Below are 25905 nucleotides of genomic sequence, written 5' to 3' on the forward strand. Positions count from 1 at the left end.
ACAGTAAAAACACAGCCCATTCCGACGTCTGTGTTCTTGCCGTTCAGCTCTGGTCAAAGTCCTATCACACTGCATAGGCTCAGGCTTATGCTCAGAGAATACTGCCAGATGGTGCACAGCTTTGCGCTCACGCAAGCGCCGATCGATCTGAATGGCCAAGGACATAGACTCATTCAAACCAGCAGGCGTGGGAAATCCCACCATGACATCCTTAAGGGCTTCAGAAAGACCCTTTCTGAAAATTGCCGCCTGGGCACACTCATTCCACTGAGTAAGCACAGACCACTTTCTAAACTTCTGACAGTACACCTCCGCTTCATCCTGACCCTGACACAAAGCCAGCAAGATTTTCTCTGCCTGATCCACTGAATTTGGTTCATCATAAAGCAATCCAAGCGCCAGAAAAAACGCATCAACATCACGCAATGCAGGATCTCCTGGCGCAAGGGAAAATGCCCAGTCTTGAGGGTCACCACGCAACAACGAAATAATGATTTTTACTTGTTGAACGGGGTCACCAGAGGAGCGGGGTTTCAAAGCTAGAAATAGTTTACAATTATTTTTGAAATTCAGAAACTTAGATCTATTCCCAGAAAATAAATAAGGAATAGGAATTCTAGGCTCTAACATAGGATTCTGAACCACAAAATCTTGAATGTTTTGTACCCTTGCAGTGAGATGATCCACACAAGAGGACAGACCTTGAATGTCAATCTCTACACCTGTGTCCTGAACCACCCAAAGGTCTAGGGGAAAAGAAAGACAATACACAGTGCAAAGAAAAAAAAATGGTCTCAGAGCTTCTCTTATCCCTCTATTGAGATGCATTAATACTTTGGGCCAGCTGTACTGTTATGACCTGGTGGTTAGGAGCACCAGGAATGACCTGATGGTTAAACTCACAGGACAAGCTCTGGGAAGTGGGAACTTTGCTGACCACAATCCCTAATCCTATCACACACACTAGAAATAGCCGTGGAGCATACCTAACAGGCCTAGACGCCTCGGCACTGCCTAAGAGCTAGCTAGCCCTAGAGATAGAAAATAAAGCCTACCTTGCATCAGAGAAATTTCCCCAAAAGAAAAGGCAGCCCCCCACAAATATTAACTGTGAGTTAAGATGAAAGTCACAAACACAGAAATGAAACAGGTTTTAGCAAAGGGAGGCCAGACTAACTAAATAGACAGAGGATAGGAAAGGTATCTTTGCGGTCAGCACAAAAACTACAAAAGACCACGCAGAGTGTGCAAAAAGACCCCCGCACCGACTCACGGTGCGGAGGCGCCACCCTGCATCCCAGAGCTTCCAGCTAGCAAGACAAAATCATGAAAGCAAGCTGGACTAGAAAACCATGAACAGAAAATAACAAACGGGGACTTAGCTTCTTGCAGGAAGAGACAGGTCTCCAGAAAGATCCAAGAGCGAACTGAACCAGCACAGGAACATTGACAGCTGGCCTGGAGTAACGATCTGAGTGGAGTTAAATAGAGCAGCCAACCAAAGGATAAACCACGTCACCTGTGTAAGGAACCTCAGAAGCAGCAGCTTCACTCACAGCCACCAGAGGGAGTCCATGGACAGAACTCGCTGAAGTACCATTCACGACCACAGGAGGGAGTTCAACAACAGAATTCACAACAGTAGCCCCACTGCAGTTGTTCGATTAAAAAACTATTTAAGACGAGCCTGAAGATTGAAGCTCATGAAAGTAAACCAGGAGAACACCTTGGAGCGGCAGACACTGTTAGTAGGCCCCAACCAAACTAGTTGCCCCACTGCAGTTATTCGATTAAAAAACTATTTAAGACGAGCCTGAAGATTGAAGCTCATGAAAGTAAACCAGGAGAACACCTTGGAGCGACAATGTTAGTATGCCCCAACCAAACTAGTAGCCCCACTGCAGTTGTTCGATTAAAAAACTATTTAAGACGAGCCTGAAGATTGAAGCTCAGGAAAGTAAACCAGGAGAACACCTTGGAGCGACAGACAATGTTAGTAGGCCCCAACCAAACTAGTAGCCCCACTGCAGTTGTTCGATTAAAAAACTAAGACGAGCCTGAAGATTGAAGCTCAGGAAAGTAAACCAGGAGAACACCGTGGAGCGGCAGACACTGTTAGTAGGCCCCAACCAAACTAGTAGCCCCACTGCAGTTGTTCGATTAAAAAACTATTTAAGACGAGCCTGAAGATTGAAGCTCAGGAAAGTAAACCAGGAGAACACCTTGGAGCGGCAGACACCGTCTCTACAACCCAGACCCAAATAGTAGGCCTAATGCAGTGTTGTTTCAACAACTAATTAACAAGAGCTTCAAGATAGAAGCGAGGGAGAGGCAACAGAGAGAATACCTTGGAGCGGAAGACTCAGTTTGTAGACCACGACGAAACTTGTGGCCCCAATGCAGTTTTATAATTCTGACAAGCTGAAAATCCGCCTTTTTTTTTAGAGGAGGACAGCTGTATTAAGTGGCGCAGACAGACACGGCTAGTAGGCCTTACACCACAAAGTAGGCTCACTGCAGGATGAAAAAAAGTTACATGGGTACACGGTCGGCATTGGTGTGCTCAGCGAAGGACAAATGGAAGGAGGGACCGCAGACAGACTTAGTAGGCCTAAAATTAAAAAAAATTAGGCTCAAAGCAGTTTCAATTATCTTCCAGGGGTACAAAGGCAGCATTGGTGTGGTCAGCGGTGGACAATTGGAAGGAGGGACCGCAGACACTTAGTAGGCCTAAAATAAGAAAAATTAGGCTCAAAGCAGTTTGAATTATCTTGCAGAGGTACACAGGCAGCATTGGTGTGGTCAGCAGTGGACAATTGGAAGGAGGGACCGCAGACAGACTTAGTAGGCCTAAAATAAAAAAAATTAGGCTCAAAGCTGTTTGAATTATCTTGCAGAGGTACACAGGCAGCATTGGTGTGGTCAGCGGAGGACAATTGGAAGGAGGGACCGCAGACAGACTTAGTAGGCCTAAAACAAAAAAATGAGGCTCAAAGCAGGTTGAATTATCTTGCAGAGGTACACAGGCAGCATTGGTGTGGTCAGCGGTAGCGGTGGACAATTGGAAGGAGGGACCGCAGACAGACTTAGTAGGCCTAAAATAAAAAAATTAGGCTCAAAGCTGTTTGAATTATCTTGCAGAGGTACACAGGCAGCATTGGTGTGGTCAGCGGAGAACGATTGGAAGGAGTGTCTCACAGTTAGTACTCCCAAAAAATAAATAGATGTTAATGTCTCGCAAAACAACAAAACCAAAAAACAAAAGGGTGGCATACTTAGGTACAGGGGTGGGCTCCTCTGCTGAGTTTCAAACAGTAATTTGGCGCTAAGTATTTACTGGTGTCAATATAGGACACTGACCCTGACTATTTTAACTAGCATCATACATGTCAACAAATTGGTATTGTCAGTGCCAGGCATTGAAGGATGTCAGCGCATAGACTAAACATTGGTGGAGCTGTGAGAGATAATTTTGCAAGTGGTAGAGCACTGTTTGAGCTGGGGGGAGAACTCTCTTGTGGCTGGCGGTACAGGCCCAGGGCCCCTCATGTTACAACGGTGTGTCTGACGTTGGGTGTGCACCACCACCGCCAGAGACACTTTATTGTACTATGAGGGACCCAGTTGCAGTGCCGTCGACCAAAAGCGTGCACACCCACCTCTTCAGACAAACGGCACTCTCACGGGTGCTTGCGCCAAGTAGCGCGACCACGGCCCCGTGGGGGGAGTTAGCCCATTTAAGGAGGTGTAAACATGTTGTTTGCTGGACAAACAGCTGCTGCAAATTAAGAGATTGGAACAGTCAGTAAGACGAGTCCACAAGCAAGACCTTTTTATAGGAAAGCTAGGTGTCAGCCGGGAAAGGCGGGGCAAAATAATTCAAAATCCATGAGTGGTTCATTTTAATGAAGGTTAGATCATCAACATTTTGGGTAGCCAGACGCGGCCTTTTTTTGGTCAATATTGAACCAGCAGCACTGAATACTCTTTCTGATAGCACACTAGCTGCTGGGCAAGCAAGCTCCTGCAATGCATATTCTGCCAATTAAGGACAGGTGTCTATTTTGGATGCCCAGTAATCAAATGGGAATGACGGTTGAGGGAGAACATCGATAAGGGATGAAAAATAGTTAGTAACCATACTGGACAAATGTTGTCTCCTGTCACTTTGAATTGATGCTGCAGTACCTGTCCTGTCTGCGGTCATTGCGAAATCACTCCACAACCTGGTCAGAACACCCCTCTGTCCAACGCCACTTCTGATTTGTGCAACTCTAACACCTCTGCCCTGTTGCCCCCTGCAGCTCGTGTGAGAACCATCACCGGTGCTGTGTGCTGGGAATGCCTGAATCAAACGGTCTACAAGAGTTGCTTGTTTGGTTGCTAATATTTGTTCGAGGTTCTCATGTGGCATGATATTTTGCAATTTGCCTTTATAGCGAGTATCAAGGAGGCAGGCCAACCAGTAATCGTCATCGGTCATCATTTTAATAATGCGTGGGTCCCTTTTGAGGATATGTAAGGCATAATCCGCCATGTGGGCCAAAGTTCCAGTTGTCAAATCTGCGGTTGTGCTGGGTTGAGGGGCAGTTTCAGGCAAATCTACGTCACTTGTCTCCCTAAAAAAACCTGAACCCGGCCTCGCAACGCCACCAGTTGCTATTGGCCCCGGAGAAGCTTCCTCATTCCAAAAATACTCATCCCTATCATCCCCCTCGTCCTCCTCCTCTTCGCCCGCTACCTCGTCTTGTAGACTGCCCTGACCAGATAATGGCTGACTGTCATCCAGGCTTCCCTCTTCCTCGGCTGCAGACGCCTGCTCCTTTATGTGCGTCAAACTTTGCATCAGCAGACGCATTAGGGGGATGCTCATGCTTATTATGGCGTTGTCTGCACTAACCAGCCATGTGCATTCCTCAATACACTGAAGGACTTGACACAGGTCTTGTACCTTCGACCACTGCACACCTGACAACTCCATGTCTGCCATCCAACTGCCTGCCCGTGTTTGTGTATCCTCCCACAAATACGTAATAGCACGCCTCTGTTCGCACAGTCTCTGAAGCATGTGCAGTGTGGAGTTCCACCTTGTTGCAACGTCGATGATTAGGCGATGCTGGGGAAGGTTCAAAGACCGCTGATGTTTCTGCATATGGCTAGAGTGCACGGGCGAACGGCGGATATGCGAGCAAAGTCTGCGCACTTGGAGGAGCAGGTCGGGTAACCCCGGATAACTTTTCAGGAAGCACTGCACCACCAGGTTTAAGGTGTGAGCCAGGCAAGGAATGTGTTTCAGTTGTGAAAGGGCTATGGCAGCCATAAAATTCCTTCCGTTATCACTCACTATCTTGCCTGCCTCAAGATGTACAGTGCCCAGCCATGACTGAGTTTCTTTCTGCAAGAACTCGGACAGAACTTCAGCGGTGTGTCTGTTGTCGCCCAAACACTTCATTGCCAATACAGCCTGCTGACGCTTGCCACTAGGTGTCCCATAATGGGACACCTCGTGTGCAACAGTGGCAGCTGTGGATGGAGTGCTCGTGCGACTGCGGTCTGTGGACGCGCTCTCACTTCTGCAGGAGGACGAGGAGGAGGAGGGGGGTGAACGCCTACAGCCAACTGTTTCCTAGACCGTGGGCTAGGCAGAACTGTCCCAATATTGCTGTCCCCTGTGGACCCTGCATCCACCACCTTAACCCAGTGAGCCGTGATGGACACGTAACGTCCCTGGCCATGCCTATTGGTCCATGCATCTGTTGTCAGGTGCACCTTTGTACTCACAGATTGCCTGAGTGCATGGATGATGCGGTCTTTTACATGCTGGTGGAGGGCTGGGATGGCTTTTCTCGAAAAGAAGTGTCAACTGGGTAGCTCGTAGCATGGTTCTGCGTAGTCCATCAGGGCTTTGAAAGCTTTGCTTTCAACTAACCGGTAGGGCATCATCTCTAATGAGATTAGTCTAGCAATGTGGGCGTTCAAACCCTGTGTACGTGGATGCAAGGATGAGTACTTCCTTTTCCTAACAAGAGTCTCATGTAGGGTGAGCTGGACTGGAGAGCTGCAGATCGTGGAACTAGCGGGGGTGCCGGTGGACATGGCAGACTGAGAGAGGGTTGGAGATGGTATTCTTGCTGGTGCCCTACATGCAGTGTTTCCTACTACGAAACTGGTGATTCTCTGACTGCTTTGGCCTGGCGACGAAATCTGCACATTTGCTGCAGGTGGTGCGGGAAATGGTGGGCTTACAGTGAGGGAAGGGATGTAGCGTTGCTGACTAGCTTCATTGGCCGAGGGTGCTACAACCTTAAGGGACGTTTGGTACTGAGTCCAGGCTTGCAAATGCATGGTGGTTAAATGTCTACATATGCGACTTGTATTTAGACTCTTAAGATTCTGACCTCTGCTTAAGGTAGTTGAACATTTTTGACAGATGACTTTGCGCTGATCATTTGGATGTTGTTTAAAAAAATGCCAGACTGCACTCTTTCTACTATCGGATACCTTTTCAGGCATTGCAGACTGAGCTTCTTTAAACGGATGTCCACGCTGTCCTACAACTGGTTTTGCAACGCGTTTTTGGCCAGATACGGGCGTGGCAGATGGAACCTGTTGCGATGTTGATGCCTTCTGCGGTTCCTCCTCCTCCGCTTCAGAGCTACTGCCGCCTGCACCATGTTCCCCCAATGGCTGCCAATCGGGGTCAACAACTGGGTCATCTATGACATCCTCTTCTATCTCGTGTGCAACTTCGTCTGTGTCACCGTGTAAGCCGGTGGTATAGCGTTCGTGACGGGGCACCATAGTCTCATCAGGGTCTGATTCTGGATAAGTACACTGCGAGGGCAATGTTCTGGTCTGAGTCAAAGGAACAGCATAGTAATCTGGCTGTGGCTGTCCATCTGTGCACTCCATGTCCGATTCAACTTGTAATGGGCATGGCCTGTTAACTGTTTCACTTTCTAACCCAGGAACGGTATGTGTAAAGAGCTCCATGGAGTAACCCGTTGTGTCGCCTGACGCATCCTTCTCTGTTGTTCTTGGTGAAGAAGACAATGAAGCGACTTGTCCCTGACCGTGAACATCCACTAACGACGCGCTGCTTTTACATTTAGCAGTTTCAGAAGAGGAGGCAAAAGAGCTAGAGGCTGAGTCAGCAAGGAAAGCCAAAACTTGTTCTTGCTGCTCTGGTTTTAAAAGCGGTTTTCCTACTCCCAGAAAAGGGAGCGTTCGAGGCCTTGTGTAGCCAGACGACGAACCTGGCTCAACAACTCGAGACTTAGGTGCTATATTGCTTTTCCCACGACCACCTGATGCTCCACCACCACTACCATCATTACCAGCTGGCAATGACCGCCCACGGCCACGACCTCTTCCACCAGACTTCCTCATTGTTTGAAAAACGTAAGAAAACTAACTGTATTTGTTACTGTAAAACCAGTTACAAGGTGAACTCAAACTTCTGTTGGATTTATATATCCCTTTATAGGTGGGTCAGACTGCAGGGAAAATCAGGCCCAATGTATAACAGTACACAGCTTTAGTGGCAGACAGATATGCCACTAACAGGACTGACGCTGATGCAGACACTAACAATTCAAATCTCCCCCTTTTTATTTTTTCTGGGAGAATATTGAAGAAATGTGGCCCACTCTCATACAGTATATGTTCTGTGGCACAAAATTTGAGACAGGTGGCACACACAGGAGTGGCACAGAAGCAGAAATGCCAATCTTAATCTCCCACTATTTTTTTTTTTCAGGGAGAATTTAAAAGAAATCTGACCCAGTATTACACACTAGGTTTAATGTGGCACACAATTTGAGACAGTTGGCACACACTGGAGTGGCACTGAAGCAAAAATGCCAATCTTAATCTCCCACAAATTTTTTTTTTCTGGGAGAATTTAAAAGAAATCTGACCCAGTATTACACACTAGGTTTAATGTGGCACACAATTTGAGACAGGTGGCACACACAGGAGTGGCACTGAAGCAGAAATGCCAATCTTAATCTCCCACTTTTTTTTTATGGGAGAATTGGCAAGAAATCAGGCCCACTGTTAGACTGTATGTTTTCTGTGCCAGAAAATGAGATAAAGATGCCACACACAGGACTGCCACTGATACAGATTTGCCAATTTTAATCTGCACCCTTTTCTTCTTCTTCAGGGAGACTAGTGAATAAATCTGGGCCACTGTATTAGAGTATATTTTCTGTGGCAGAAAGTGGCTTGAAGAGATATAACGAAACAAAAAAAAAGGGACTGTACTACAATTACTATCTCCCTGCAGTAATCTCAGCAATGTATGGCAGCCAGCAATAACAAGGAGTGGACTGCTGCACAAAAAAAGTCAACAGTGTGGACAAACAAACAAGAAAGCTGTGCAGAAAGGAAGGAACAACAGGATTTGTGCTTTGAAAAAAGTAGTTGGTTTGCACAGCGGTGTACAAACAGGAATGCAGCTATCTGGGAGCCTTCTAGGGCAGCCCAATGAGCTACAGCGCTGAGGGAAAAAAAATGTAGCCTCCACCGTCCCTGCTAAGAAAAGGTGGTGTTGGACAGTGGAAATCGCTACAGCACAAGCGGTTTGGTGGTTAATGGACCCTGCCTAACGCTATCCCTGCTTCTGACGAAGCGGCAGCAACCTCTCCCTATGCTTAGATCAGCAGCAGTAAGATGGCGGTTGGCGGGAACGCCCCTTTATAGCCCCTGTGACGCCGCAGAAAGCAAGCCAATCACTGTAATGCCCTTCTCTAAGATGGTGGGGACTGAGACCTATGTCATCATGCTGCCCACACTCTGCGTCCACCTTCATTGGCTGAGAAATGGCGCTTTTCGCGTCATTGAAACGCGACTTTGGCGCGAAAGTCGCGTACCACATGGTCGACCCCACATAGGGATCGGGTCGGGTTTCATGAAACCCGACTTTGCCAAAAGTCGGCGACTTATGAAAATGACCGACCTGTTTCGCTCAACCCTAGCGGTAACTGCAGTCTCCACCCCGCGTTTTTGGTGGACTTTAGAGACCCAATCACGATGAAGGGATTGTCTGCAACGCCTTGAATCGCCGCAACCATTTCTGTTGTGGTCGTGCAGTGATTGGCTGGGCCGTACATCATCATCCCGAGTATAAGAGACCAGGCGCCACCCTGCTCGCCGCATTCTGTTCCTGTTTCAGCGAGAGTAGGGAGAGCTGCTGCCGAGATCAGAGGGTCAGTATCATGGTTTTAGAGTTAGTGTAGGTCTGCAACTCTTACATCCACAACTCCTGAAAAACCAACAGTCCTTTTTAGGGCTAATTTAGGGCTACCTATTGAAGCACTAGGTAGGCAGGGCACAGCATATCCACATCAGTGCAAGGCCTGCAGGCACTGTATGTACGTCCATTGATTCCACTGCATCCTTCCCAAAGCTCCATAACTGCCTGCTGCTGCTGCAGCTTATTTACTGTCTTTTTTTCCACAAATTCCCCCACCAAAAAAAAAAAATATACAGTCTGTTCTGTCAGACTGAGGCCTGTTGAAAAGTGATAGTTTGTCAGGCATATGTAGCATAGTTGTGTGTGCTACCCTTGTGCCCCTTTTTTTTTTTTGGTGTTTTAAATTCACCGAAAAAGGCCTCACATATCTGCATGCTCCAAGTTTGGAAACAGGAACACATGGGCTACTTGCACAGTGAACAAGTCTGTATGATCATGTTCACACACCACCAAGAAACCTGAAGACACAAAAGAGAATAGTAAAACCAAAAACACTCAGTTTGAAAAAATGTTGCAGTAATCCGCAAGTGCTAGTAAAAGATGTAAAAAACAGGGTATTTGGTTGATACGTTTTTTGCAAAAAATGTATACTAAGCTGCTCTACCAATCTTCACGGTATACCCTTATCAGAGCAGTCCTAACTAATGTATGCAATCCCTATCTGATGTATTTAAAAACCTGATCATCTGTATATAACCTGTGTGAACAGGGTTCAGAGAGGAAAAATCCATGTGTGCATACAGGGTAGAACAGCTTTTGTGCAGATAGCCCAAGAGGAGTGGTGGAACTCCCCAGTCTTGTAGACACAAGAGAACAATTATGGAAACAGGAACACATGGGCTACTTGCACAGTGAACAAGTCTGTATGATCATGTTCACACACCACCAAGAAACCTGAAGACACAAAAGAGAATAGTAAAACCAAAAACACTCAGTTTGAAAAAATGTTGCAGTAATCCGCAAGTGCTAGGACTGCTCTGATAAGGGTATACCGTGAAGATTGGTAGAGCAGCTTAGTATACATTTTTTGCAAAAAACGTATCAACCAAATACCCTGTTTTTTACATCTTTTACTAGCACTTGCGGATTACTGCAACATTTTTTCAAACTGAGTGTTTTTGGTTTTACTATTCTCTTTTGTGTCTTCATGCTCCAAGTTTGGTCATTGGAGGCCGGTGTACTTATTTTTTGGCTGTGAGATACGCAAATTCTATACAGCGCTATTCAGCATAAAAAAAATTGAAAGGCCACAGATTTGCCAGTGTGGCATTTCCGTTACAGCCGTCACATATCTCTGTGCTCTAAGTTTTGGCATTGGAGGCCGGTGTACTTATTTTTTGGCTGTGTGATACTCAAATTCTATACAGCGCTATTTTGCATAAATTAACTTAAAAAAAAATGAATACAGTCTATAAGGTCAGGCTGAGGCCTGCCTGATGTTTGGGTTTCAAAAATCGTAGATTTGCAGGCATACTGATCACATATTATTTTGCTACTAATAAAGATATTTGTGTTGAGCATTTGAAATAGTGCAGTTGTCCATTTAAAATGGTTAAGTCAAGGGACGGGAAAGTGGACGTGATGCTGATGGTGCATCGAGAGGACAAGGCCGTGGGCAAGGTGAAAGTGGGCAACAACAAAGACCCACATCTTCTCGTACGACCTTCCAGAAATGGCCGGAGCAGGGCCGTCCCCCCTCCCCCACGGCCTGGGCGGAGGCCAGCATACCAGTGGTGTGGAGGTTGGGGGATATAGGGTTATTAAGGGGAGGGTTATCGTGGGGGGGTGGTATCTGTCAGTTCCCGCTCTCCGAACCCTGGAATCGTCCGACTTACCATGTCTGTGGTGGATAGGGTTCTGGAGGGCCTCAGGGCTGCGGCTGCTCTGCACCCCGTTGGCTGGCTAGAAGCGCAAGTGTCCGGGATCCTGGGAGGAAGCGCGGGGACAGCGGCGCTTGCTTCACAGCCGGAGCGGCGTTCCCGTCGGTCCAGGCCCCCTGCGCGGTTGTTGCCGGACATGGCTTCTCGGGCTCCCCGCAGGCGCAGGAGCCCCTCCAGGGACCTTCCAGGCCGGGCACCGGTGAGTTCCAGCGCCAGCAGGCCCCAGCTTGGGAGGAATCCTACAGCCAGACGGGGCCCGTTGGCAGCTGCTATGCCTCTGCCATGTGGTAGAAAGGGGGCGGAGTCGGCGTGCGCCGGGCAGCGTACAGGGCCCAACAGCTTGCGAGGCCGCAGCAGCGATGTTCCTGTTGCACAGCCTGCCTCTTCAGCTCGAAGCGACTTTGGAGTCGGTGTTGCTGATGGAGCTGACGCCTGGGGGCAGGATGGTGCCAGGCCGGTCCACTATTCTCGGGCAGGGAGCTATCCTGCACTCAGGAATCCCAGCAGCGGAGCATCCTTGTCACTTGGGCTGGCAGCTGGTGACCGTTGGGGTGCAGCAGGATCATCTGGGCTGGCAAGTACTCCTGTCAGAAGCGGAGTGGCAGCCCCTTCTTCAGAGGCCATTGTGCAAGTGCAAGACCCTTCGTCCGAGGTCCACAGTCCACGCCGGATTTCACCAGGTCCAGATTTCGGGCTCCAGGGACGTCAGAATCCCGGTATTCCGGCTGGAGGGGTCACAACCTCCTCGCAGCCTGGTGAGTATATGTCCATGTCTAGTCTAGTCCTCAAAACGTTTCCGTACCGGTTGATGGTAGTACGCGGAGTAGTGCATCTGGTGTGAATGTTGCTGGTGGGTCTGATTTCATTGAAAGCGCGGGTGTGCGCGAAGTACTGGATAACGTGTGGGACTTGTTAGCCAGGTTTGATAAATGTTTGACGGAGCAGAGGCATTTGGCTGCGTGGGTAGCTGTTATGAATAGGTAATTCAGAACCACAATGGACCTTGAAGTTCAGAGCACACAAGTGACCTGACAAAAACCACAAAACATAGGACGAGCTCTGAGACGTGGGAACTCTGCTGACCGCAATCCCTAAACCTATCAAACCACACTAGAGGTAGCCGTGGATTGCGCCTAACGCTCCCTATGCAACTCGGCACAGCCTGAGAAACTAGCTATCTCTGAAGATAGAAAAATAAGCCTACCTTGCCTCAGAGAAATTCCCCAAAGGAAAAGGCAGCCCCCCACATATAATGACTGTGAGTAAGATGAAAATACAAACACAGAGATGAAATAGATTTAGCAAAGTGAGGCCCGACTTACTGAACAGACCGAGGACAGGAAAGATAGCTTTGCGGTCAACACAAAAACCTACAAACAACCACGCAGAGGGGCAAAAAGACCCTCCGCACCGACTAACGGTACGGAGGTGCTCTCACTGCGTCTCAGAGCTTCCAGCAAGCAAGCAAAACCAAAAAAGCAAACTGGACAGAAAATATAGCAACAAAAGTAACACAAGCAGAACTTAGCTTATGCTGAGCAGACAGGCCACAGGAAAGATCCAGGAGGAAGCAAGACCAATACTAGAACATTGACTGGAGGCCAGGATCAAAGCACTAGGTGGAGTTAAATAGAGCAGCACCTAACGACTTAACCTCATCACCTGAGGAAGGAAACTCAGAAGCCGCAGTACCACTCGTGACCACAGGAGGGAGCTTGATCACAGAATTCACAACAGTGCCCCCCCCCCTTGAGGAGGGGTCACCGAACCCTCACCAGAGCCCCCAGGCCGACCAGGATGAGCCATATGAAAGGCACGAACAAGATCGGCAGCATGGACATCAGAGGCAAAGACCCAGGAATTATCTTCCTGACCATAACCCTTCCACTTAACCAGATACTGGAGTTTCCGTCTCGAAACACGAGAATCCAAAATCTTCTCCACTATATACTCCAACTCCCCCTCCACCAAAACCGGGGCAGGAGGATCAACAGATGGAACCACAGGCGCCACGTATCTCCGCAACAATGACCTATGGAATACGTTATGGATGGAAAAAGAATCTGGAAGGGTCAAACGAAAAGACACAGGATTAAGAACCTCAGAAATCCTATACGGACCAATGAAACGAGGCTTAAACTTAGGAGAGGAAACCTTCATAGGAATATAACGAGATGACAACCAAACCAAATCCCCAACACGAAGTCGGGGACCCACACAGCGACTGCGATTAGAGAAACATTGAGCCTTCTCCTGGGACAAGGTCAAATTGTCCACTACATGAGCCAAATCCGCTGCAACCTGTCCACCACAGTATCCACACCAGGACAGTCCGAAGACTCAACCTGCCCTGAAGAAAAACGAGGAAGGAACCCAGAATTGCAGAAAAACGGTGAAACCAAGGTAGCCGAGCTGGTCCGATTATTAAGAGCGAACTCAGCAAACGGCAAAAAGGACACCCAATCATCCTGATCAGCAGAAACAAAACATCTCAGATATGTTTCCAAGGTCTGATTGGTTCGTTCAGTCTGGCCATTTGTCTGAGGATGGAAAGCCGAGGAAAAAGACAAATCAATGCCCATCCTAGCACAAAAGGCTCGCCAAAACCTTGAAACAAACTGGGAACCTCTGTCAGAAACGATGTTCTCTGGAATGCCATGTAAACGAACCACATGCTGGAAGAACAATGGCACCAAATCAGAGGAGGAAGGTAATTTAGACAAGGGTACCAAATGGATCATCTTAGAGAAGCGATCACAAACTACCCAAATGACCGACATTTTTTGAGAGACGGGGAGATCCGAAATAAAATCCATAGAGATATGTGTCCAAGGCCTCTTCGGGATCGGCAAGGGCAAAAGCAACCCACTGGCACGAGAACAGCAGGGCTTAGCCCGAGCACAAATCCCACAGGACTGCACAAAAGAACGTACATCCCGCGACAGAGACGGCCACCAAAAGGATCTAGCCACCAAATCTCTGGTACCAAAGATTCCAGGATGACCAGCCAACACCGAACAATGAACCTCAGAGATAACTTTATTCGTCCACCTATCAGGGACAAACAGTTTCTCTGCTGGGCAACGATCAGGTTTATTAGCCTGAAATTTTTGCAGCACCCGCCGCAAATCAGGGGAGATGGCAGACACAATTACTCCCTCTTTAAGAATCCCCGCCAGCTCAGGAAAACCCGGAGAGTCGGGCACAAAACTCCTAGACAGGGCATCCGCCTTCACATTTTTAGAGCCCGAAAGGTACGAAACCACAAAGTCAAAACGGGAGAAAACCAACGAGCCTGTCTAGGATTCAACCGTTTGGCAGACTCGAGATAAGTCAAGTTCTTGTGATCAGTCAAGACCACCACGCGATGCTTAGCTCCTTCAAGCCAATGACGCCACTCCTCGAATGCCCACTTCATGGCCAGCAACTCTCGATTGCCAACATCATAATTTCGCTCAGCAGGCGAAAACTTCCTGGAAAAGAAGGTGCATGGCTTCATCACCGAGCAATCAGCACCTCTTTGCGACAAAACAGCCCCCGCTCCAATTTCAGAAGCATCAACCTCAACCTGGAACGGAAGCGAAACATCTGGTTGACACAACACAGGGGCAGAAGAAAAACGACGCTTTAACTCTTGAAAAGCTTCCACAGCAGCAGAAGACAAATTGACCACATCAGCAACCTTCTTGGTCAAATCGGTCAATGGTTTAGCAATACTAGAAAAATTACAGATGAAGCGACGATAAAAATTAGCAAAGCCAAGGAACTTTTGCAGACTCTTCAGAGATGTCGGCTGAGTCCAATCATAAATGGCCTGGACCTTAACAGGGTCCATCTCGATGGTAGAAGGGGAAAAAATGAACCCCAAAAATGAAACCTTCTGAACACCAAAGAGACACTTTGATCCCTTCACAAACAAAGAATTAGCACGCAGGACCTGGAACACCATTCTGACCTGCTTCACATGAGACTCCCAATCATCCGAGAAGACCAAAATATCATCCAAGTATACAATCAGGAATTTATCCAGATACTCTCGGAAGATGTCATGCATAAAGGACTGAAATACTGATGGAGCATTGGCAAGTCCGAAAGGCATAACTAGGTACTCAAAATGGCCCTCGGGCGTATTAAATGCAGTTTTCCATTCATCGCCCCGTTTAATACGCACAAGATTATATGCACCACAAAGATCTATCTTGGTGAACCAACTAGCCCCCTTAATCTGAGCAAACAAATCAGATAGCAGCGGCAAGGGGTACTGAAATTTGACCGTGATTTTATTTAGAAGGCGGTAATCAATACAAGGTCTAAGCGAATCATCCTTCTTGGCCACAAAAAAGAGCCATGCTCCCAATGGCGATGACGACGGCCGAATATGACCCTTCTCCAAGGATTCTTTTACGTAACTCCGCATAGCGGCGTGCTCAGGTACAGATAAATTAAACAGTCGACCCTTAGGAAACTTACTACCAGGAATCAACTCGATAGCACAATCACAATCCCTATGCGGAGGTAGGGCATTGGACTTGGGCTCATCGAATACATCCCGGTAATCAGACAAGAACTCTGGGACCTCAGAAGGGGTGGATGATGAGATAGATAGAAATGGAACATCACCATGTACCCCCTGACAACCCCAGCTTGGACACAGACATTGATTTCCAATCTAATACTGGGTTATGGACTTGTAGCCATGGCAACCCCAACACGACCACATCATGCAGATTTTGCAACACCAGAAAGCGAATATCCTCCTGGTGCGCAGGAGCCATGCACATGGTCAGCTGGGTCCAATACTGAGGCTTATTCTTGACCAAAGGCGTAGCATCAATTCCTCTCAATGGAATAAGACACTGCAAGGGCTCCAAGACAAACCCACAGCGCCTAGCAAACTCCAAGTCCATCAAATTCAGGGCAGCGCCTGAATCCACAAATGCCATGACAGAATAGGAAGACAAAGAGCAGATCAAAGTAACGGAGAAAAGAAATTTCGACTGTACCGTACCAATGGTGGCAGACTTAGCGAACCGCTTAGTGCGCTTAGGACAATCGGAGATAGCATGAGTGGAATCACCACAGTAGAAACACAGCCCATTCTGACGTCTGTGTTCCTGCCTTTCAGCTCTGGTCAAAGTCCTATCGCACTGCATAGGCTCAGGTTTATGCTCAGATAATACCACCAAATGGTGCACAGATTTACGCTCACGCAAGCGTCGACCGATCTGAATGGCCAAAGACATAGACTCATTCAGACCAGCAGGCATAGGAAATCCCACCATGACATCCTTAAGGGCTTCAGAGAGACCCTTTCTGAAGATTGCTGCCAAAGCACATTCATTCCATTGAGTGAGCACAGACCACTTTCTAAACTTCTGACAATAAATCTCTATCTCATCCTGACCCTAACACAGAGCCAGCAAATTTTTCTCTGCCTGATCCACTGAATTAGGTTCATCGTACAGTAATCCGAGCGCCATAAAAAACGCATCAATATTACATAATGCAGGATCTCCTGGCGCAAGGGAAAATGCCCAGTCTTGAGGGTCGCCACGTAAATAAGAAATAATGATCTTAACTTGTTGAACTGGGTCACCAGAGGAGCGAGGTTTCAACGCCAGAAACAGTTTGCAATTATTTTTGAAACTCAGAAATTTAGCTCTATCTCCAGAAAACAAATCAGGAATAGGAATTCTTGGTTCTAACAGAGAATTCTGAGCCACAAAGTCTTGAATATTTTGTACTCTTGCAGTGAGAAGATCCACACATGAAGACAGACCTTTAATGTCCATCACCACACCTCTGTCCTGAACCACCCAAATGTCTAGGGGAAAAAAAAGGCAAAACACAGTGCAAAGAAAAAAAAATGGTCTCAGAACTTCTTTTTTCCCTCTATTGAGAAGCATAGTACTTTGGGCCTCCAGTTATGAATAGGTAATTCAGAACCACAATGGACCTTGAAGTTCAGAGCACACAAGTGACCTGACAAAAACCACAATACATAGGACGAGCTCTGAGACGTGGGAACTCTGCTGACCGCAATCCCTAAACCTATCAAACCACACTAGAGGTAGCTGTGGATTGCGCCTAACGCTCCCTATGCAACTCGGCACAGCCTGAGAAACTAGCTATCCCTGAAGATAGAAAAATAAGCCTACCTTGCCTCAGAGAAATTCCCCAAAGGAAAAGGCAGCCCCCCACATATAATGACTGTGAGTAAGATGAAAATACAAACACAGAGATGAAATAGATTTAGCAAAGTGAGGCCCAACTTACTGAACAGACCGAGGACAGGAAAGATACCTTTGCGGTCAACACAAAAACCTACAAACAACCACGCAGAGGGGCAAAAAGACCCTCCGCACCGACTAACGGTACGGAGGTGCTCCCTCTGCGTCTCAGAGCTTCCAGCAAGCAAGCAAAACCAAAAAAGCAAGCTGGACAGAAAATATAGCAACAAAAGTAACACAAGCAGAACTTAGCTTATGCTGAGCAGACAGGCCACAGGAACGATCCAGGAGGAAGCAAGACCAATACTAGAACATTGACTGGAAGCCAGGATCAAAGCACTAGGTGGAGTTAAATAGAGCAGCACCTAACGACTTAACCTCATCACCTGAGGAAGGAAACTCAGAAGCCGCAGTACCACTCGTGACCACAGGAGGGAGCTTGATCACAGAATTCACAACAGGTAGCCCCTTACGGGCCCCCGGTTGGTGTTTTAGCGACTGCAGTGCTGCCATCGGCTCCGGTTTCCGTTTCTGTACAGACAGAAAAGGAGAAGGAATGCAGGGTGCATCTGGATGACAGGGCGCATGGGGAGGTCTATGTCTGTTTTGAAGGTCCATTGGGGGCCCATCTTAAAATGGAGGTCAAAGAGAAGATTTTTAAGGATGAATACGTTGAGATATTTTCGTTGCTTCCTCTGGAGAAATTTCATTTGGACAAGGGCAAAAAGGAGGATAACAAAAAAGATGATGAAGAGAAGTGGAAGTGGCGTTTAATAACACAGCCGTTTACCAATTGGCTTCAAGCGTTTTCTATTTTAGCCAGTGTGATTGCGGAAAAGGCGCCGGAGAACTGCGCTGGGTTATTTTGTTACATGGACTCCATCGGTGAGGCCCACCGGGTTTATGGGGGGCAGGCTTGGCTTCAGTACAATGAACAATTTAGACAGAGAAAAGCTATTCGGCCTGCTATCAGATGGGACCAAAAAGACATTGGGCTATGGTTGAGGCTTATGGCGCAGTATAAGTTCGGTCATTCCTTTCACGGGGGATCCGGAACTTCAAGTCAGTCCAATCAGCCCAGTGGGTCAGGTTCCTCGGGTCAATCAGGCAATGCAGGTGGGCATAAACCTGGTTTATGCTGGCAGTTTAATGAGGATCAATACAAGTTTGGGGCCAACTGCAAATTTAAACATCTTTGCTCCCATTGCAGCGCCTCCTCTCATGGGGCTGCAAAATGCTTCAAAAAAGCCAAGTCTAAGACAGGTGCCGGTAATACCCATGGGGGTGACACCAATGAAGTTGGAAAAGATGGCCCCTTATCTAAGTAGATACCTCGATAGGGAAAAGGCGATGTTGTTGTTTTCTGGTTTTCAAAACGGTTTTGTTATACCGGCCTGTTGTGAATTCTGCTCTTGGGTTCCCTCCGGTGGTTGTAGGTGGGAATGCAGTTGTCTCTGAGTCACAGTCCTGGCCAGGTGTATCTGATGATTACAATTCGGACTGAGATTTAGGTGTGCAGGATCCTTTAGCCCTTGCCAGTTGTCAATGTTCCTTGTGAAGTTATGGATCACTTTCTGGCTTCTCCTGCTTGCTGCCAAATTCAGCAAAGATAAGTGTTTGGTTCTTTGTATCTGTGGCACACTGCTGTGTGCTTGTTTCAGTTTTATTCCTGCTCTGATTGTAGGATTCACTGGAGTTGCAGATTTACGCTCCTACATCTATTAGTTAGATGTAGGAAGTTTTTGTAATTTCTGCTGTGGATGTTTTTGAAGGGTTTTATACTGACCACACAGAACTCTGTCCTATCCTGTCCTATCTAGCTAGTGTGGCCTCCTGTGCTAAATCCTGTTTTCTGCCTGTGTATGTTTTTTCCTCTCCGACTCACCGCCAATATTTGTGGGGGGCTGTCTATCCTTTGGGGATTTTTGCTGAGGCAAGATAGTGTTCCTATTTCCATCTTTAGGGGTAATTAGTCCTCCGGCTGTGACGAGGTGTCTAGGTGTGTTAGATACACTCCACGGCTACTTCTAGTTGCGGTGTTAAGTTCAGGATTGCAGTCAGTACAGTGGCCACCATCTCCAGTGAAAGTTCTCATGCAGCTCCAAGGTCACCGGATCATAAGAGTACAACTGGCCAACAATGAGTTAAATGCATCTCAGAAGAAGGGAAGGAAGCTCTTGAGCCATTTTTTTTTCTCCAGTCTGTTTTGTGTTCTCCTCCCTCTTAATATCTGGGTGGCTGAGGAGCCTGGTGCAAGCATGAATGTTCAGGATTTAGCTTCTCGTGTAGACCAGATTTCTGCTAGGGTGCAAGTTATTTCTGATTATATTATTCAGACTCCTGCTTTAGAACCAAAGATTCCTACTCCTGATTTGTTTTCTGGTGACAGGTCTAAATTTTTGAGTTTCAAAAATAACTGTAAACTTTTTTCTGCCCTGAGACCTCGATCCTCTGTTGATTCCATTCAGCAGGTAAAAATCGTTATCTCACTGCTGCGTGGCAACCCGCAGGAGTGGGCGTTTTCCCTGGAATCTGGGAATCCGGCTTTGCTTAATATTGACTCCTTTTTTCAGGCTTTGGGATTATTGTATGATGAACCTAATTCTGTGGATCAAGCTGAGAAGACCTTGTTGGCCCTGTCTCAGGGTCAAGAGGCGGCAGAATTGTATTGTCAGAAATTCCGAAAATGGTCTGTGTTGACTAAATGGAATAATGATGCTTTAGCGGCAATTTTCAGAAGGGGGCTTTCTGAATCCGTTAAAGATGTTATGGTGAGGTTTCCCACGCCTTCAGGTCTGAGTGAATCTATGTCTCTGGCCATTCAGATTGACCGACGCCTGCGGGAGCGCAGAACTGTGCGTGCTGTGGCGTTATTCTCAGAACAAATTCCTGAGCCTATGCAATGTGATAGAATTCTGTCTAGAACAGAATGACAAGGTTTCAGACATCAAAATAGGTTGTGTTATTATTGTGGCGATGCTTCTCATGTCATTTCTGTCTGCCCTAAGCGGACAAAGAGGATAGCCAGTTCAATTAATTTCTGTACTGTACAACCTAAATTTTTGTTATCTGTGTCCTTGATCTGCTCATTGTCATCATTTTCTGTCATGGCGTTTGTGGATTCAGGCGCCGCCTTGAATTTAATGGATTTTGAGTTTGCCAAACGTTGTGGTTTTCCCTTGCAGCCTTCGCAGAACCCTATTCCTTTAAGGGGCATTGATGCTACATCCTTGGCTAAAAATAAGCCCCAGTTTTGGACACAGGTAACCATGCGCATGGCGCCAGCCCATCAGGAAGATTGTCGATTTCTGGTGTTGCATAACTTGCATGATGTTGTCGTGCTGGGTTTTCCGTGGTTGCAGGTACATAATCCTGTGTTGGATTGGAAGTCCATGTCTGTGACTAGTTGGGATTGTCAGGGGGTTCATAATGATGTTCCTTTGATGTCAATCTCCTCTTCCTCACCTTCTGAGATTCCAGAGTTTTTGTCTGATTTTCAGGTTGTATTTGATGAGCCCAAGTCCAGTTTTCTTCCACCACACAGGGACTGTGATTGTGCTATTGACTTGATTCCAGGCTGTAAGTTTCCTAAGGGTCGACTCTTCAACCTATCTGTGCCTGAACATACCGCCATGAGGAGCTATATTAAGGAGTCTTTGGAGAAAGGGCATATTTGACCATCTTCTTCACCGTTGGGAGCGGGGTTCTTTTTTGTTGCTAAAAAAGATGGTTCCTTGAGACCCTGTATAGATTATCGCCTCTTGAATAAAATCACGGTTAAGTTTCAGTACCCTTTACCTTTGCTTTCCAATTTGTTTGCTAGGATTAAGGGAGCTAGTTGGTTTACTAAGATTGACCTTCGAGGGGCATATAATCTTGTTCATATTAAGCAGGGTGATGAATGGAAAACTGTGTTTAATACGCCCAAAGGCCATTTTGAATACCTTGTGATGCCATTCGGACTCTCTAATGCTCCATCTGTTTTTCAGTCCTTCATGCATGATATCTTCCGGACTTATCTTGATAAATTCTTGATTGTATATTTGGACAATATTTTGATTTTTTCCGATGACTGGGAGTCTCATATGCAACAGGTCAGGACGGTATTTCAGATCCTTCGTGACAATGCCCTGTTTGTGAAAGGGTCTAAGTGTCTCTTTGGGGTGCAGAAAGTCTCTTTTTTGGGCTTCATTTTTTCTCCCTCGTCTATAGAGATGGATCCGGTTAAGGTTCAGGCCATTCATGATTGGATTCAGCCCACATCCGTGAAGAGCCTTCAGAAATTTTTGGGTTTTGCAAATTTTTATCGCCGTTTCATTGCTAATTTTTCTAGTGTGGTTAAACCCTTGACCGATTTGACGAAGAAGGGCGCTGATGTGGCGAATTGGTCCTCTGCGGCTGTCTCTGCCTTTCAGGAGCTTAAACGTCGATTTACTTCTGCTCCAGTGTTGCGCCAACCGGATGTTTCTCTTCCGTTTCAGGTTGAGGTTGATGCTTCTGAGATTGGGGCAGGGGCCGTTTTGTCTCACAGGGATCCTGTTGGTTCCTTAATGAAACCGTGTGCATTCTTTTCCCGTAAATTTTCGCCTGTTGAACACAATTATGATGTCGGCAATCGGGAGTTGTTGGCTATGAAGTGGGCGTTTGAGGAGTTGCGACATTGGCTTGAGGGAGCTAAGCACTGTATTGTGGTCTTGACCGATCATAAGAATTTGATTTACCTCGAGTCTGCTAGACGGCTGAATCCTAGACAGGCTCGATGGTCCTTGTTTTTTTCCCATTTTGATTTTGTGGTCTCGTACCTTCCGGGTTCTAAGAATATTAAGGCTGGTGCCCTCTCTAGGAGTTTTTTTGCCTGATTCTCCTGAGGTCTTGGAGACGGTCAGTATTCTGAAAGAAGGGGTGGTCCTTTCTGCCATTTCCCCTGATTTAAGACAGGCTCTTCAGGAATTTCAGGCTGACAGACCTGACCGCTGTCCTGTGGGGAAATTATTTGTTCCTGACAGATGGACTAGTAGAGTGATTTCTGAGGTTCACTGTTCCGTGTTGGCTGGTCATCCTGGCATTTTTGGTACCAGAGATTTGGTTGGTAGGTCCTTTTGGTGGCCTTCATTGTCACGTGATGTGCGTTCTTTTGTGCAGTCCTGTGGGACTTGTGCGTGGGCTAAGCCTTGTTGTTCCCATGCTAGTGGGTTGCTTTTGCCATTGCCTATCCCTGAGAGGCCCTGGACGCATATTTCGATGGATTTTATTTCTGATCTTCCGGTCTCCCAGAAGATGTCTGTTATCTGAGTTGTTTGTGACCGGTTCTCTAAGATGGTTCATTTGGTGCCCTTGCCTAAATTGCCTTCCTCTTCAGATTTGGTTCCGTTGTTTTTTCAGCATGTGGTTCGTTTGCATTGTATTCCGGAGAATATTGTGTCCAATAGAGGTTCCCAGTTTGTTTCTAGGTTTTGGCGGGCCTTTTGGGCTAGGCTGGGTATTGATTTGTCTTTTTCTTCTGCATTTCATCCTCAGACAAATGGCCAGACCGAGCACACTAATCAGACCTTGGAGACTTATTTGAGATGCTTTGTGTCTGCTGATCAGGATGATTGGGTGGCTTTCTTGCCATTGGCCGAGTTTGCCCTTAATAATCGGGCTAGTTCTGCTACCTTGGTTTCACCTTTCTTTTGTAATTTTGGTTTTCATCCTCGTTTTTCTTCTGGGCAGGTTGAGCCTTCTGACTGTCCTGTTGTGGATTCTGTGGTGGACAGGTTGCAGCAGATTTGGGCTCATGTGGTGGACAAGTTGGTGTTGTCTCAAGAGGAGGCTCAAAGTTTTGCTAATCGTCGTCGGTGTGTTGGTTCCCGGGTTCCGGTTGGGGATCTGGTCTGGTTGTCCTCCCATCATGTTCCTATGAAGGTTTCTTCTCCTAAGTTTAAGCCTTGGTTTATTGGTCCTTATAGGATTTCTGAGATTATTAATCTGGTGTCTTTTCGACTGGTGCTTCCGGCCTCTTTTGCTATCCATAATGTCTTCCATAGTTCTTTGCTGCGGAAATATGTGGAGCCCGTTGTTCCCCTGTGTTGGTTGATGGGGAGTTGGAATATGTTGTTGAGAAGATTTTGGATTTCCATTTTTCAAGGCGGAAGCTTCAGTACCTGGTCAAATGGAAGGGTTATGGCCAGGAGGATAATTCTTGGGTTTTTGCCTCTGATGTTCATGCTGCTGATTTGGTCCGTGCCTTTCATCTGGCTCGTCCTGATCGTCCTGGGGGCCCTGGTGAGGGTTTGGTGACCCCTCCTCAAGGGGGGGGTACTGTTGTGAATTCTGCTCTTGGGTTCCCTCCGGTGGTTGTAGGTGGGAATGCAGTTGTCTCTGAGTCACAGTCCTGGCCAGGTGTATCTGATGATTACAATTCGGACTGGGATTTAGGTGTGCAGGATCCTTTAGCTCTTGCCAGTTGTCAATGTTCCTTGTGAAGTTATGGATCACTTTCTGGCTTCTCCTGCTTGTTGCCAAATTCAGCAAGGATAAGTGTTTGGTTCTTTGTATCTGTGGCACACTGCTGTGTGCTTGTTTCGGTTTTATTCCTGCTTTGATTGTAGGATTCACTGGAGTTGCAGATTTACGCTCCTACATCTATTAGTTAGATGTAGGAAGTTTTTGTAATTTCTGCTGTGGATGTTTTTGAAGGGTTTTATACTGACCGCACAGAACTCTGTCCTATCCTGTCCTATCTAGCTAGTGTGGCCTCCTGTGCTAAATCCTGTTTTATGCCTGTGTATGTTTTTTCCTCTCCGACTAACCGCCGATATTTGTGGGGGGCTATCTGTCCTTTGGGGATTTTCTCTGAGGCAAGATAGTGTTCCTATTTCCATCTTTAGTGGTAATTAGTCCTCCGGCTGTGTCTAGGTGTGTTAGGTACACTCCACGGCTACTTCTAGTTGCGGTGTTAAGTTCAGGCTTGCAGTCAGTACAGTGGCCACCATCTCCAGTGAAAGTTCTTATGCAGCTCCAAGGTCACCGGATCATAACACTGGCCCCTAATTTTCTTGTACCGCACGTTGTTAAAAATTTGTGTTCGGCTGTGTTGCACAGTGCGGTGGTTACGGAAAAATTGGGCAAAGAAGTAGCGTTGGGTCGCATGGCTGGCACATTCGCGGTGCCACCATTTGCAGATTTAGTGGTTTCAGCGTTGGGGGTGGTGCCCAAGACGGAGTCGGGAACATTTCGCTTGATTCATCATTTGTCCTATCCTCGGGGGTTGTCCGTTAATGATGGTATTGCACCAGAGCTTTGTTCCGTGGTTTATGTGTCATTTGATGAAGCTGTATCTTGGGTTCATAGGTCCGGCAGGGGGGGCGCTTTTGGCCAAGATGGATATTGAGTCAACGTTTCGCTCGTTGCCGGTTCACCCAACCAGTGTTAAACTTTTGGGTTGTTTTAGGGATGGGGGGCTCTTTTTTGATAGGTGTTTGCCATTGGGTTGTTCGCTATCGTGCGCTCTATTTGAAGCTTTCAGTTAATTTTTGGAATGGGTGGTACGGGATGTGTCTGGTTGTAATTCTGTCATTCATTATTTGGATGATTTCTTGTGCGTCGGTCCAGCCGGGTCCGACCGTTGCCACAAGTTGTTGAGAGCTGTTGAGTGGGTGGTTAATCTGTTCGGTGTTCCTTTGGCTCCTGGTAAGACAGAAGGCCCTAATACATGTCTTTGTTTTTTGGGCATTGTTATTGACACGGTACAGTGGGAGTTCACGTTGCCAGATGAGAAGGTGGTGGGTCTTTGGGCTGAAGTGGCCAGGGCTTGTCGCTTGAAGAAATTGTCTTTGCGGGAGCTACAGTCGTTGTTGGGGAAGCTTAATTTTGTGTGTCGAGTTATGCCTATGGGTAGGGTTTTTTCGAGAAGTTTGGCCAGTGCTACGGCCGGTGTTCGGACTCCTCATCATTTCATCAGGTTGTCGGCTGAGCTACGGGAGGATTTGGCAGTCTGGAATAAGTTTTTGACAAATTATAATGGACACTTCTTGATTATGGAGGATGTGATTGACACTGACACGCTGGAGTTGTTTACGGACGCTGCCGGTGGGATTGGTTTTGGAGCGTATTTTCGGGGCCAGTGGTGTGCTGAAATATGGCCCGAGGCTTGGGTTGCTGCAGGTTTGGTTCGGAATATCGCGTTGTTAGAGATTTTTCCCATTCTGGTGGTGGTCCATTTGTGGAAAAAGGATTTTCGTGACAGGCGTGTGCGTTTTAATTGTGATAATATGGGTGTGGTATGCGCAATCAATGGGCTGACGGCGTCGTCACCTCCAGTTGTACAGGTACTGAGACAGTTGGTTTTGGCATGTTTGGCTTTGAATGTACATGTGATGGCATCCCATGTGCCTGGTTTACGGAACTCCATTGCTGAGGCTCTTTCTCGCTCACAGTTCGAGCGTTTTCGGTTAGGGTTGAGCAAATCGGATCGGACAAATTCAAAAATCGCTGACTTTCGGCAAAGTCGGGTTTCATGAAACCCGACCCGATCCTAGTGTGGGATTGGCCCTGA

The sequence above is a fragment of the Ranitomeya imitator genome, chromosome 10 (genome assembly GCF_032444005.1).
Source record: "Ranitomeya imitator isolate aRanImi1 chromosome 10, aRanImi1.pri, whole genome shotgun sequence".
NCBI lineage: Eukaryota > Metazoa > Chordata > Amphibia > Anura > Dendrobatidae > Ranitomeya > Ranitomeya imitator.